At 50.4% G+C, this 15158-nt stretch overlaps 1 protein-coding gene across 1 annotated transcript in view; it reads left to right on the top strand.

Annotated features, from left to right (window-relative positions):
• The first annotated feature begins 7840 nt into the window (after positions 1-7840).
• SPSB4 (splA/ryanodine receptor domain and SOCS box containing 4) overlaps positions 7841-15158 on the top strand; it is a 91001-nt gene continuing 83683 nt past the window's right edge. Inside the window, exons 1-2 of the mRNA XM_032143643.2 lie at positions 7841-7864; positions 8757-9013. The gene's annotated coding sequence lies outside the window, so the exon portion shown is untranslated. The remainder of the gene's footprint in view (positions 7865-8756; positions 9014-15158) is intronic.

Genomic DNA, 15158 nt, shown 5'->3' with positions numbered 1-15158 from the left:
AGATAGCGTTTAGGCTCTTTTTCATCAAACATAAAAAACCCAGCCCAGTTCATGGCTCATTCGGCAGCAACCCTGAGACGCTTTACAGCTGTAGACCCCAAAAGGTCAAAAGGCCGTCTTATTCTCAACATACATTTTATTACCCAATCTGCTCCCGACATTAAATAAACTCCAAAAATTAAATTCCGGCCCTCAAACCCCACAACAGGATTTAATTAACCTCACCTTCAAGGTGTACAATAATAGAAAAAAGTTGCAATTCCTTGCCTCCACTGTGAGACAAACCCCAGCCACATCTCCAGCACACAAGAACTTCCAAACGCCTGAACCGCAGCAGCCAGGGGTTCCTCCAGAACCTCCTCCCCCAGGAGCTTGCTACACATGCTGGAAATCTGACCACTGGGCCAAGGAATGCCCACAGCACAGGATTCCTCCTAAGCCGCGTCCCATCTCTGTGGGACCCCACTAAAAATCGGACTGTTCGACTCACCTGGCAGCCACTCCCAGAGTCCCTGGAATTCTGGCCCAAGGCTCTCTGACTGACTCCTTCCCAGATCTTCTCGGCTTAGTGGCTGAAGACTGACACTGCCCGATCGCTTCGGAAGCCCCCTAGACCATCATGGACGCCGAGCTTCGGGTAACTCACAGCGGAGGGTAAGTCCTTCCCGTTCTTAATCAATACGGAGGCTACTCACTCCACATTACCTTCTTTTCAAAGGCCTGTTTCCCTTGCCTCCATAACTGTTGTGGGTATTGACGGCCAGGCTTCTAAACCTCTTAAAACTCCCCAACTCTGGTGCCAACTTAGACAATACTCTTTTAAGCACTCTTTAGTTATCCCCACCTGCCCAGTTCCCTTATTAGGCCGAGACACTTTAACTAAATTATCTGCTTCCCTGACTGTTCCTGGATTACAGCTGTGTCTCATTGCTGCCCTTCTTCCCAATCCAAAGCCTCCTTTGCATCCTCCTCTTGTATCCCCCCACCTTAACCCACAAGTATAAAATACCACTACCCCCTCCTTGGCCACCGATCATGCACCCCATACCATCTCATTAACACCTAAACACCCTTACCCCGCTCAACGCTAATATCCCATCCCACAGCATGCTTTGAAAGGGTTAAACCTGTTATCACTCGCCTGCTACAGCATGGCCTTTTAAAGCCTATAAACTCTCCTTACAATTCCCCCATTTTACCTGTCCTAAAACCAGGCAAGCCTTACAAGTTAGTTCAGGATCTGCGCCTTATCAACCAAATTGTTTTGCCTATCCACCCCATGGTGCCAAACCCATATACTCTCCTATCCTCAATACCTCCCTCCACAATCCATTATTCTGTTCTAGATCTCAAACATGCTTTCTTTACTATTCCTTTGCACCCTTCATCCCAGCCTCTCTTCACTTTCACTTGGACTGACCCTGACACCCATTAGGCTCAGCAAATTACCTGGGCTGTACTGCTGCAAGTCTTCACAGACAGCCCCCATTACTTTAGCCAAGCCCAAATTTCTTCCTCATCTGTTACCTATCTCGGCATAATTCTCATAAAAACACACGTGCTCTCCCTGCTGATCGTGTTTGATTAATCTCCCAAACCTCAATCCCTTACAACAATTCCTTTCCTTCCTAGGCATGGTTAGTGCGGTCAGAATTCTTACACAAGAGCCAGGACCGCACCCTGTAGCCTTTCTGTCCAAACAACTTGACCTTACTGTTTTAGCCTAGCCATCATGACTCCGTGCAGCAGCTGCTACCACCCTAATACTTTTAGAGGCCCTCAAAATCACAAACTATGCTCAACTCACTCTCTACATTTCTCATAACTTCCAAAATCTATTTTACGCATACACTTTCTGCTCTCCGGCTCCTTCAGCTGTACTCACTCTTTGTTTTGTTAAGTCCCACAATTACCATTGTTCCTGGCCCGGACTTCAATCTGGCCTCCCACATTATTCCAGATACCACACCTGACCCCCATGACTGTATCTCTCTGATCCACCTGATATTCACCCCATTTCCCCATATTTCCTTCTTTCCTGTTTCTCACCCTGATCACGCTTGATTTATTGATGGCAGCTCCACCAGGCCTAATCGCCACACACCAGCAAAGGCAGGCTATGCTATCGTACAAGCCACTAGCCCGCCTCTTAGAACCTCTCATTTCCTTTCAATCGTGGAAATCTGTCCTCAAGGAAATAACTTCTCAGTGTTCCATCTGCTATTCTATTACTCCTCAGGGATTATTCAGGCCCCCTCCCTTCCCTACACCTCAAGCTCGAGGATTTGCCCCCACCCAGGACTGGCAAATTAGCTTCACTCAACACGCCCCGAGTCAGGTAACTAAAATACCTCAGTCTAGGTAGACACTTTCACTGGATAAGTGGAGTCCTTTCCTACAGGGTCTGAGAAGGCCACCGCAGTCATTTCTTCCCTTCTGTCAGACATAATTCCTCAGTTTAGCCTTCCCACCTCTATACAGTCTGATAACAGACCAGCCTTTATTAGTCAAATCAGCCAAGCAGTTTTTCAGGCTCTTAGTATTCAGTGAAACCTTTATATCCCTTACAGTCCTCCATCTTCAGGAAAAGTAGAACAGACTAAAGGTCTTTTAAAAACACACCTCACCAAGCTTAGCCACCAACTTAAAAAGGACTGGACAATACTTTTACCACTTTCGCTTCTCAGAATTCAGGCCTGTCCTCGGAATGCTACAAGGTACAGCCCATTTGAGCTCCTTTTTATAAGGCCCCAGTCTCATTCCAGACACCGGACCAACTTAGACTGTGCCCCAAAAAACTTGTCATCCCTAGTATCTTCTGTCTAGTCATACTTATCTTCTGTCTAGTCATACTCCTATTCACCGTTCTCAACTACTCACACATGCCCTGCTCTTGTTTACACTGCTGGTTTGCACTGTTTCTCCAAGCCATCACAGCTGATATCTCCTCGTGCTATCCCCAAACTGCCACTCTTAACTCTTTTTTTTTTTTTTTTTGAGACGGAGTCTTGCTCTGTCACCCAGGCTGGAGTGCAGTGGCGCGATCTCGGCTCACTGCAACCTCCGCCTCCCGGGTTCACGCCATTCTCCTGCCTCAGCCTCTCCGAGTAGCTGGGACTACAGGCGCCCGCCACCACGCCCGGCTAATTTTTTGTATTTTTGGTAGAGACGGGGTTTCACCGTGGTCTCGATCTCCTGACCTCGTGATTCGCCCGCCTCGGCCTCCCAAAGTGCTGGGATTACAAGCGTGAGCCACCGCGCCCGGCCCTTAACTCTTAAAGTAAATAAATAATCTTTGCTGGCAGGACTATGCTGAATCTCCTTAGGCACTCTCTAATCAGATGTCCTAGGTCCTCCCAATTCTTAGACCTTTTATACCTGTTTTTCTCCTTCTCTTATTCCATTTAGTTTTTCAATTCATACAAAATCATATCCAAGCCATCACCAATAATTCTATGGGACAAATGTTTCTTCTAACAACCCCACAATATCACCCCTTACCACAAAATCTTCCTTCAGCTTAATCTCACCCACTCTAGGTTCCCACGCCGCCCCTAATCCTGCTCGAAGCAGCCCTGAGAAACATCACCCATTCTCTCTTCATACCACCCCCCAAAAATTTTCACCGCCCCAAGACTTCAACACTATTTTGTTTTACTTTTCTTGTTAATATAAGAAGGCAGGAATGTCAGGCCTCTGAGCACAAGCCAAGCCATTGCATCCCCTGTGACTTGCACGTATACACCCAGATGGCCTGAAGTAACTGAAGATCCACAAAAGAAGTAAAAATAGCCTTAACTGATAACATTCCACCATTGTGATTTGTTTCTGCCCCACCCTAACTGATCAATGTACTTTGTAATCTCCCCCACCCTTAAGAAGGTTCTTTGTAATTCTCCCTACCCCTGAGAATGTACTTTGCGAGATCCACCCCCTGCCCCCAAAACATTGCTCCTAACTCCTCCGCCTATCCCAAAACCTACAAGAACTAATGATAATCCACCGCCCTTTGCTGACTCTCTTTTTGGACTCAGCCCGCCTGCACCCAGGTGAAATAAACAGCCATGTTGCTCACACAAAGCCTGTTTGGTGGTCTCTTCACACGGACGCGTGTGAAATTATGTTATGAATAAATATGTGAATTAATAAGTCCCATACTTGGGCTAATGTTGACAATGTGTCATGATCAAGGACTATGATTAATTCAATTCTGATCATTCAATACCTAAATGGAAGACAGAAACAGAGAGAAGCCAATGGAGCTAGCCTTTCTTCCTTTTATCCTCCCTCCCTTCCTCCCTGCCTGCCTTTCTTTTCTTTTCCTTTACCTTTAATTATTCCACAAACATCTATTGTTTGTCGACTGTATACCATGCCCCAGGCTGAGAACTAGGAACACTGGGATGAATCAGACACAGTCCTGCCCTAAAGAGTCACATTGTGATGCAAGAGTCTGACAATTCCCCAAAGGTTTTCAAGGTGTTATGACAGATGTAAAGCAACAAGTTGTGGTAGGGCTTACGGAAAGGGCCCTTAATCCAGCCTGGGCTATTTGGGAAGACTGGAGCTTTCTGCTTTGAGAAATTAGCAAGAAGAAAATGTGGTTGGGGTGTAACAGCTATAAAAATGAAAAAGCCTTGCCCTTGAAGTGCTCATATCTTGGGGTGAGGGACAAGAAAGGAGGTCACAACAGTGGGACTTGGGGTTGTGAGAGAGGCAAGCACAGGCTTGAGATGCACATAGGAGGGCACCGTGCTGTGCCTGCAGTGTTAGGAAGGATTCCTGGAGGAGATGACATGTATACAGGCAGAGAGACGAAGTATGAATTAGAGTTACCTGGAAAGTCTGTACCAGGAAGAAAGGTAAGCACATACAATGGCCTGTGGCAGGGAGAAAGAGCATGGAGGAGCTCAGGGGGCCGCAGTGTGGCCTGGCCGGGAGCGCAAATGAGAGGAGGTGAAACTAGATGAGTAGGCAGGGAGCCAGATTCCACAAAAAAGCATGAAAATTATCCTGTGCGCCATGGGGTACCTCTGAAGGGAGTGGCAAGGGTGATTTCTCCTTCACGAAGAGAGCCCAGCAGTAGAGTAGAGGTGAGGGGGCTGCTGTAACTGCTAGGGAAAGAGATGGTGATGCTTGGGCTGTAGAGAGGAACAGAATTTGAGAGCTGAGCACCTGATGGACAGTGCTGCATGGCAGGCTGGGCTCAAACAGGGTTGCTCCTGAGGGGTGGGCAGAGGACATTCAGACCTCACACAACAGAGTTCTGTCTTGCCACAGACTTCCTTGGAGCAAGCTTCAAGCTCCAAAATTTCTCAGAACTGAAAGTTTTTCTTCCAACTTCTGTAAAACCATGGTTAGTAATTTTGCAAGACAGAGAAGGAGTCCAAGATTTCAACAGCTAAAAACTGGGAAGTAGACCACATACCATGCCTTGTGGGAGCAAAGGCAGGAGGAGTGAGGTTCACAGCTTTGCTTTATCCAAGGGGTTCTGGACCCCTAACTCCAGCAGCTCCCTACTGGACCTTCTGCCCTGGACATTACTTTGCCTTAGTCTAAGAATCCCACGAATGCTACAGATCTTTGTCTACTCCTGAGAAGTAGAAGGAAAAAGATTTATTGTGCACCTACTACACGACAAGCTACAACCCACAACTGTACTCTGGGGACGTTCTTCTGTTCCCGTTTACAAATGAGAAAGCTAGGACCCAAAGGCTTGGAAGTGAGATTCAAGCCCAGAGCTGACTATGCCCATGCAATACTGTACATTCTTTAGAGCAATACTGTGGCTAGTTTTACACGGTTGTATTTTTAGACTCACTCTTGGACAGTTAAGAACATCTTGTATTAGTTATCTACTGCTGAATAACAAATTACTCCAACATTTAGCTGATTAAAACAACAAACATTTATTATCTTACAGTTTCGATGCATCAGAAATCTAAGCACAGGTAGCTGGTTTCGGTGATTCACGATCTCTCGTGAGGTTGCAGTCAAGGCATCACACAGAGCTGTAGTCTCCTATGAAGGCTCAGCTGGGGGGGCAGAGGTCTGCTCCCAAGTTCACTTATGTCGTTATCGGCAGGTATCAGTCACTCACCATATGGGCCTCTCTCCACAGTGCCACTACAGGATATGGCACCTGGCTTCTCCAGGGAGGTGATCCCAAAAGAGAGCAAGAGTGTATGCTCAAAACAGAAGCCACAGTCTTCTTATAACCTAATATTGGAAGGAACATCCCATTACCTCTGCTGTATTCTGTTAGTGAGAAGCAAGTCAATAAATCCAGCCCACACTTTAAGGGAAAGGGTTTACACAAGGGAGTATATACCAGGAGTCAGGGATCACTGGGGGCCGTTTAGAAGCTGCTGATCTCAATCTAAAGAATTTTAGTAGCCAGGCTATCCTGGCTTCTCCCCAAATGGCAAGTTGTTTCCCTTGTTATTCAGAGGCTGGAGGATTTGGGGGTCTACAGGGACACAAGGGGGCCCTGTTTTGGCCCGCTCCTTTGTGCCTGGGGCATAATCTCATTGGGAAAGGCCAGTGTGGTGAACCTAACTGGAGCCCCCAAGGGAGGGGGGGAGTTGTTTTCTCAAACTGTGGCCACTGCTCCCTCCCTCCCTTGTCCTTGAAGCTACTGTGATGCTTCCCAACAAAGAGTGGAAGCAACGGGCATCCTCCACACACACACCCAGCCTGTCAGCCAGATTGTTAGAGAAACCATCAGCATGAACGTCTTCTTTAAACTTTCCTTTGCTTCTGAGCTTCTTTCCACAAATTTTCTTTTCTTCCTCCCCAACCACATCCATAACCCCCACAGTAGCTCACAGTAGAGGTGCTCCAGGAGCTTGTCAATAGGAGGTAGGAAGGAAAGACACCAAGTATGAATGTAGGTCAGCACTGCCACTCAGGGCAGTTCAAATCAAATTTACTGTCCTCAGCATCTATCCTATGCTGGTGCAGGGCATCCAGAGATGTGTGAGGTACCTATACTTGCCCTCCGGGGGGGCTCACAGTTTTAGGAGGGGCAGACATGCAAACAGACAGTGATGAAACGTTAGAATAAGTACAAAAAATACGTGTCAATACACACTTTTGTCACCTCATCATGGTTATCTTGGTTCATAAAGCATCATCTTATGCTTAGACTATTACAATAGCTGCCAACCTGGTTTCCTCCATCCATCCAACCACTTGGCTGCTAAGGTCTTTCTGGAATGCAAATCCGACAAGGTCACTACCCTGGTTAAGGCCTCCCGAAGTGATGGGGAAGGTCAAGTTCTTGATATAGTCCCCACCCAAGACCCTAGACACTGGCCATCCCTCCAGTTCCGTCATACCCCCTCTGCTCATAGCACAGTCTCTGTGCTGTGATAGGTAGCTCTCCGGGTGACCATGTTGGACCCCTGCCTCCAGGAGCTAATTCATATAGAAACATTTACTAGGAAACATTCCCAGTTGCCCTTTCCAGTCTGACAAATTCGCCCCAGAACCTTTCTCAAAACGTTTCCTTCACAGAGTTGGATTGTCTTTACCTGTTTTCCATGTCCTTGATGAAATGGGCACTCTGCATCTAGACTCTTTGCCTGGTACCTGGCACAGAGAGGGACTGGGTCAGCAAATGACTGCGTAATGGACCTGAAGTCAATTCTGGGAGCACAGACGAGGACCACCAAACCAACAACTTTCAATTTCCCCGAGGAAGCGCAGATACCAGAAGCACCCTCGCTGCTTCTGTTTTGGCCACGCCCTTTTCCTCATCGCTCAGTTCAGGCTCCCAGTGAGGCGGCCCACCATCAGCTCTGGTAGAGCAAAGAGACCGACTTCCTGCGCCTCGGGTGGGCGGGGAACGCTCCTTGAGCAGGTGCGGTATGAAATTGGACTTTAAGAGATTAGTTGCAGCCTGATCTCAAAAATAAAGTGTGGACACGTGTGTGTCTGAGGAAGGGGGATAATAAACCACTCTCTTTTCCTCCTGTCTGCTGTTTCCCACGTGCGTTGAGTAAAGGCACCAAAGCTGCCTAGTGACTGGGTGTCTCCTCCCCGTCAGGGGCACCCACCCTGGTGCTCCAGGCGCGCTTGAATGAATCCGGGAGGACTCGCGCGCATGAATGAATGCGAGAGCTAGGGAGTGAGCAGGCGAGCGGGCGGGTGAGTGAATGGCGACCGCGCCGCCGCCTTGGCACAGGGGCGAGGGCGCGGGCTCCACTTCCCTCTCCCACCAGCTGGTGGCCTCGAGAAGGTGGCGGCGCCGGCAGCGGCCCGAGCTGGGACGGCCGGGGCGCGGGATGGTGGGGGAAGGGGCGTTCCCGGCGACCGCGCCTTCCGCGGCTATTGGATTAGTGGCCTTCAGGGATGAGCTCAGCCAGATCGGCTTTCAGCTGCAGCCTCCGGGCCGGCCGGGAAGGCGGGGAGCGGGCGGCGGCGGAGGAGGAGGGGGAGGTGACGGCGGCTGCAGCATCCAGAGCTGGCCGTGGCGGCCGGCGCGCCCCGCGCACAAAGGCACCCAGCCCCAGGGGAGGGCGATGAACACACCACATTCCGGGCCCGGGCCCCAGCTGCTGCTACCGCTGCGTGCGCTCAGGGCGCTGGGGAAGACGCCCGACGCGCCGGGGGCCGGCAGCCGAGGCGCGGCCCGTGCGCCCTGAGCGCGGGACTCGTCGCCCTCCGGGTCAGGCGCCAAGCTTCCAAGCGGCTAGAGCGCGGGCCTTGGAGCGCCCCCAGGATCGCTTCAGTAAGGCGCTTCCCCACCCCAGGCCCGACCCCAGGCGCCTGAGCGCCAACTTCGCCAAGAACGCTCCTAACTCCAGGCCATCCTGCAGCGCAGAGGGGGCGCTGCTGCCGGGCATCAGCCGTGAGGACGCGCCCCTGGCCGTGTGGAGAGAGCCGGCATTTGCGGGTCACTAGGGCGCCCCTGAGTGGGCGGCGGCGGCAGCAGACGCCTCTCCCGGGAGTCCAGGACCTGCCAGCGCTGGGGATTCTTCCCGAACAGGCGCTTGCCCTCTCTTTTATGGTGAGTACTCTCCAGCTCCTGGTGAGGGGCACGCGGGGGCCGGGAGCCGAGATCCGGCTGCACGGACTTCGTGCGGGCCAGCACTCGACACAGCTGGCGCTGCTGGCGTCCCAGTCCCAGAGAATTCCTCTCTGCAGGTTGTGGCAGTTCGAGATGGTTGATTTGCGCGCAGCCCTGGGGCGTTTGGGGCCCGGCCCTTGGTATCATGGGTTCTAAGCCCTTTGCTTCTCTGCGTAGTGCGAAACGCACAAAAAACTGCCACCCGATTCACCCGCTTGGGTTTGGATCCAGGGTCCGTCACTCACTGGCTGAGTGACCTTGGACAGGGCGCCAAACCTCTGTTTCCTCATCCGTAGGATGGGAATGATAATTGTGCCCATGTTATAGGGGTATTGGAAAGATCTATGGGATGGTGCTCGTAGGTAGACATGCGCCGGGCACACAGGAAACACTCAATCATATGTTAGCTAGTATTATTATTAGCTTTGCGAGCCCAAGCTTGTTATCCAACTTTCCGGAGCTGCAGCAGTTCCCTCGTCCGTGTAATAGGGACAATAATTCCTGGGGGTCTGTTCGTCCGGGGTATTCGGAGAGGTGGAAGTAAAGCACGGGTCACGCAAGAGGCACCGGTGGCTGTTGTTACCGTTTATTCCTGACGCTGGGGCAGTGAGGCTGGTCGCCTGGCCCGAGAGCGACCCGGGGACCAGTTCCTGGCCTTGCTTGAAGACAAACTTGTCTATGCTCGGGAAGGGAGGGGGTTGGGAACTCAGGAAACCCTAGGCGCAGGGCTCTGGGAAGGAGGGAGGGGGCCAGAGACTTGAGCGCGGCAAATGTGTCCGCCCTGGTCGCTCTGTACGCGCCAGGGGCTCCAAGCCAGGAGGGGACGCCGAGCCCCCGACCTCTGACTGGCGGGAGAACCGGGGGAGTGGCTGCTCCCGCCGGCCCTTGGCCAAGCGCAGACTGCTGCCGACAGGAAGGAGAGGAAGGCACTTCTGTACCGCTGTCGCGAGAAGGTGGAGAGTTCTCGTTCTGGAGTCAGGCTTAGGTTCGAATCTGTCTCCACCACCAGCTCGCGGTGTGACCTTGGGCAAGTTCTCTAACCTCCCCCAGCTTGGTTTCCTCTTCTGCGCCCCACTCTCCTCCTGGGGGGGTTGGGGGATGAAGACAGGAGTTCCCTTCTCTCAGACTCTGAGCCCTCTATCCTCCCACCCCCTTTCTGCGCCGCTGTCCCCAACCCCCGCAATTTGATGAGCTTAAGTCTGGAAGATGTAAAATGTGTAAAAGCATGATATAAACATCCTTTACTCAAGGGCATATTCCTCGGAGACACATACCCTCTAATTTATTCCTTTTTTTTTTTTTTTTTTTTTTTCGAGACGGCGTCTCGCTCTGTCACCCAGGCTGGAGTGCAATGGCGTGATCTCGGCTCACTGCAACCTCCGCCTCCCAGGTTCAAGCGATTCTCCTGCCTCAGCCTCCCAAGTAGCTGGGACTACAGGCGCCCGCCACCACACCCAGCTAATTTTTATACTTTTTTTTTAATAGAGACGGGGTTTCACCATGTTGGCCAGGATGGTCTCGATCTCTTGACCTTGTGATCCGCCCGCCTCAGCCTCCCAAAGTGCTGGGATTACAGGCATGAGCCACCGCGCCCGGCCTAATTTATTCCATTTTTAAAAATGGTAATGAAAAGAATTTAAGCCACCTTTGGCAAACCACAAACAAAATTCAACTTACTGGTCCTTCTACCCAAATATCTCTCCAGTTTGTATTTCTCGTTTGTTTTAAAGATACATTTAATGATATAAAAATAAAATCTGCAAGGAAAAGAAATCACCAGAAACAGTCAAAAGATATATGACAAACTGTCACATATGACATATGCCACTCCTATCACAACAGGCTCATCTCTTTAAATATGTAAAAGATTCCTGAGGTCAACAAACAAAAGATCAAATGGGCAAAGACACAATTCATACACGCGAAATAAAATAGAAATGGTACTAAAACATATGACAAGATGCCTTACCTCAATAAGAAACATGCAAGTTAAAATTACAAGATGTTTTTACTGTATCAAATTAGCAAGTAGTCATAACCATTTATCAGAAGCATCTTTTAAAAATGTAGATCACATTTCTCCCTAGCTCAGGACCTCCTTAAGGCTGCCACAGAGTAAAATCTAGATGATCCCAGAGGTCCTCAGGTCTGGTACTGCCCTTCTCCACCTCTTCCTCACCATTTTCCTCTCCCCCCCACCCACCCTCCTAGCCTTCTCCGTTTTACTGCAACACTCCAAAGGCTCATTCACTTGCTGTTCCCCCTGCCTAGAATGCTTTTCCTCCTAGTTTTTCATACAACTGAAACTTCCTCATCATTCAAGTAGAACTGTCCTTGGAAGGGCTTCATTTCTATCCCAGAAAGTGGCCAAGCCGCAGTGGCCAGTGCAGAATTCCTTGCCCTTTTGGGGAAAGACCTAGTACAACTCACCATACAGGAATTACTTAATTTCCCCTGAGCTGCCTGACCTGTTGTCACACATCCATGCTCTCGAAAGGTTTTTTTTCTCTGTTGATACAGGAGTAAAGGGTCTCGGGCATGAAAATCAGGGGAGTGGCAGACCCTAGATGGAGGTCACCAGAAGTCTCTGCCTATATATATGCTATATAAGTACATAGTATGTACTCTTAATTTATGTGAACATGACCATCTGTGGCAAGAAAAGATCAATTATAAAAAATTTAAAAGCCAGCAACACATTTTTAATAAAACATGGTTCCTGCATAAGCCAACTAATTTATTTGCTGCTGATCAGTTCAGGAAATAGGGATTTGTTTTGAGGCTATAGGAAAAGCAGCTGTGGGTGGTGTGCCTTTTGAGAAAGAGGTGGTATACCTCAAACCAGTTATCATGAACTTTGTGTGGAACTTTAGAAGAACTTTCCTAAGCAGTGTGGATTGCATGTGATTTTTGCTTCACACATTGAGTTCAGAACTTACTCCATTTAAAATGTATGCGCGTGGTGGCTCATGCCCGTAATCCCAGCATTTTGGGAGGCTGAGGCGGGCAGATCGCAAGGTCAGGAGATCGAGACTATCCTGCCTAACACAGTGAAACCCCGTCTCTACTAAAAATACAAAAAATTAGCCGGGCATGGCGGCTTGCGCCTGTAGTCCCAGCTGCTGGGGAGGCTGAGGCAGGAGAATGGCGTGAACCCGGGAGGCAGAGCTTGCAGTGAGCCAAGATGGCACCACTGCACTCCAGCCTGGGCGACAGAGCGAGACTCCGTCTCAAAAAAAAAAAATGCAAACCATGCGGGAGGTATAGAGTGGCTAGTCCTTCTTCAGTCTGACAAGAACTTCTTAATGCAGACAGAGGTAACAGGTACAAGGCTGCGTACGAGTATTGGAGATAAAGGCTGGTTGGGCACTGGCTCCACTAAGAAATGCAGATGTGCTGCAAGAGATAGCAGCAGGAATCAACAGCTAAGATGAAGACAAAGTGGGATGGAGGGCAGAGGGCACAGTGGGACATAGGCAAGAGGACGCAGTGGGGCGGAGGGAAGAGGATGCAGTGGGCTGAGGGGCTGCCACGGAGGGGTGCCCAGTTCTGCTTCTGCTAGAAGGGGCGGGGGAGTGAGAGAATGTCAGCCAGGTCAGAGAAGATGGGAAGGGTCCCAGGATGTGCTGATGAGGAGAGTCTGGCATGACTGGTCTGAGGTGGGCCGTGATGAGAGACAGTGTGGAAGAAATAAGAGCAGCCTGGAGGGCCCCTGAGTGCCAAGCAAAGAGGTGCAGCTTCTCTCTGGAGAAGCTGCCTGGAGGGTTGAATGAAGAGATTGGTGGGTGTCTTGGTCAAATTTACCTGTTGGCAGCATGGAGAGTGGGTTGGCGGGCAAACACTTTAGTCAGGGAAACCTGCCAAGAGACCAGTGAAGTAATCCAGGCAAGGTCCGAACTAGGGGAAAGCTGATGGGGTTGAGTGGTGGGGACTGAGAGATGGGATCCACGGCAGGAACAGTGACATGCAGAGGAACCTGGCATGCGAGAGAGGGAAGAGGCCAGGCTCAGCCTAGCACCTGCAGATTCCGAGGTGCACATGGACCACAGATGTCCCACAGGGCTTAGAGTGTGGGTGTGCCCACGGTAGGAGGCTTATGATGGAAAGAGGTCAGCTGGCCTTACAAGATCATTTGAAACAACACCCAGGCAGGGCTGGCGAGGGCCTTCTAGTAGGTAGGTCTTGTGCTGAGGAGAGAAGGCAGCACTGGAGACCCGGCTTGAGAGTGTCTGCACGGGGCTGGAGATGCAGGTCATAAGAGAAGATGCATGGAGAGAGAGAATGAAAAGCAGAAACTGAAGTTGAAGCAATGGATTTGGGGGTGCGCCATTGATGGGGTAGGCGGGAAGACACTGGAGCCAGGAGGAGGCAGGAAAGCTGCTGTGGTAAGCTCTACACTTCAATGTGCTGGTATGTGTGGTGGGAGACGCTGGAGCAGTGCCAAAGTCATCCATCTGACCTTTAATGTTGTGAAATGTCATGTATGGTGAACTGGAGCTCTGCTTTCTCCAGAAGTGAGTGGGCCTTGGCCCGGTTTACTGGCCACAGAGACATTCTGTTATCTACCTTCAGGAGACATCCACCTGTTATCTGCATTCTATGAAATGTGCAAGTTGTACAGATTCCTGGGGCTGGAGCAGCTCCCTCCCCGATCCTGCTCCCTTTCTCCTCTCTTCCTCTCATCGTCTCTCCTTTCCTCCTTAGTATCTCAAAAATGCCTCCAGAGATACTGTAGGCTTAACAGAGGGATCTTCAGAAATCCCAGCAGGTCCCTATTATGACCTAGCTCAAGCCAGAGGCATGAATAGTTCTGCTTTTCTTTTAGGCATTCTGTTTCCAGACAACCAGTTATACCAAGTGGGGAAGGTTCATCTTGGGAGGTAAATGAGGGGTTGGATGCAAACCTTATCATGTTTTCATCATCGTTTTCCCCAGAGGGCTTCATTAAATGGCATCCTTCCCATCTTCTCCCTTCATGCTTTGACCCAGCCCAGACATGCTGGGCCTCAGGGAGGTCAGCTGCCCTGCAAACAACCTCCACATGTGCCTGGGGCAGGCCTCTGGGCACAGGGGCAGCTGCGGTGACCAGGTTGGCTGGACTGCACGTGGCCTCGCTGTCTCAGTGGTATGTCTCTTTCAAATGACCTTGCAGAGCTTGCTGTCCTGGTCACAGCCTAGCAAACCTCCTTCATCCCATTTGCTGCTCTCCTTGCTGGCTGACAGCCCAGCTTGCACCTTGGGGGCCCCTGGCTCAGTCACGCGTGGGAGGATTCCCATGGAAACCCCAGGAGGAGGAGAGGCTCGGGGAAACCTCATTGATTCTCGCTCCGGGAAAACAGGCGTGAGATGATTCCACCTGGAACTGGACAGATGGCCCCAGGAGGAGGAGAGGCTCGGGGAAGCCTCATTGATTCTCGCTCCAGGAAAACAGGCGTGAGATGATTCCACCTGGAACTGGACAGATGGCTCTCTTTGTGAGCTCTTGGGGAAGAAAGGGCTTGCCCAGCCCGTTGTAGCCTGAGCTCCATGTGTGTATAGCAGGGAAAAGCTAATGAACGCCTATGAACAAAACCTTGGGGGTTCTTTAGTTCATTCATTGTTGGTGGGTTCATTCTGAATGAGCATCTTTAATAAAACAGCCTCCCTACTTAATATTTGCACAAGAAAAATCTTAAAAACGTTCCAGTTAAACTAAGGTCAGGCACCTATCATTGGTACCTTTGCACAGAGTCAAAAATGGAAAAATAAAGACATGAAATAAATAGTCTGAGCTCCCAGTGCCCTGCATTCCCAGTTCATTCTTAGGTGTTGGTTCTTTCTAAGGCAGTGTATTGCTTTTCTTCATTTGTTCATGCTGTGCATTCCACAGACGTTCACCCACCACTTTCTCTAAGCCAGGCCCATGGAGACTCTGATGAGGGAGACCTGGCCCCTGCTCCCAAGTTGCCCCAGTCTGATAGGAGGGAGGCAGCCAAAGAGACATCATGTCCTCTTGTGATAAGAGCTGTGGTGGGCACAAGTACAAGGGCTCTCAGAGCACAGGGGGCTGGGGAGCTCCCCAGAGGCACTAATAACTAATATCCTG

The sequence above is a fragment of the Hylobates moloch genome, unplaced genomic scaffold (assembly GCF_009828535.3).
Source record: "Hylobates moloch isolate HMO894 unplaced genomic scaffold, HMol_V3 SCAFFOLD_22, whole genome shotgun sequence".
NCBI classification, from domain to species: Eukaryota; Metazoa; Chordata; class Mammalia; order Primates; family Hylobatidae; genus Hylobates; species Hylobates moloch.
This window is presented reverse-complemented; position numbering and strand designations above follow the sequence as displayed.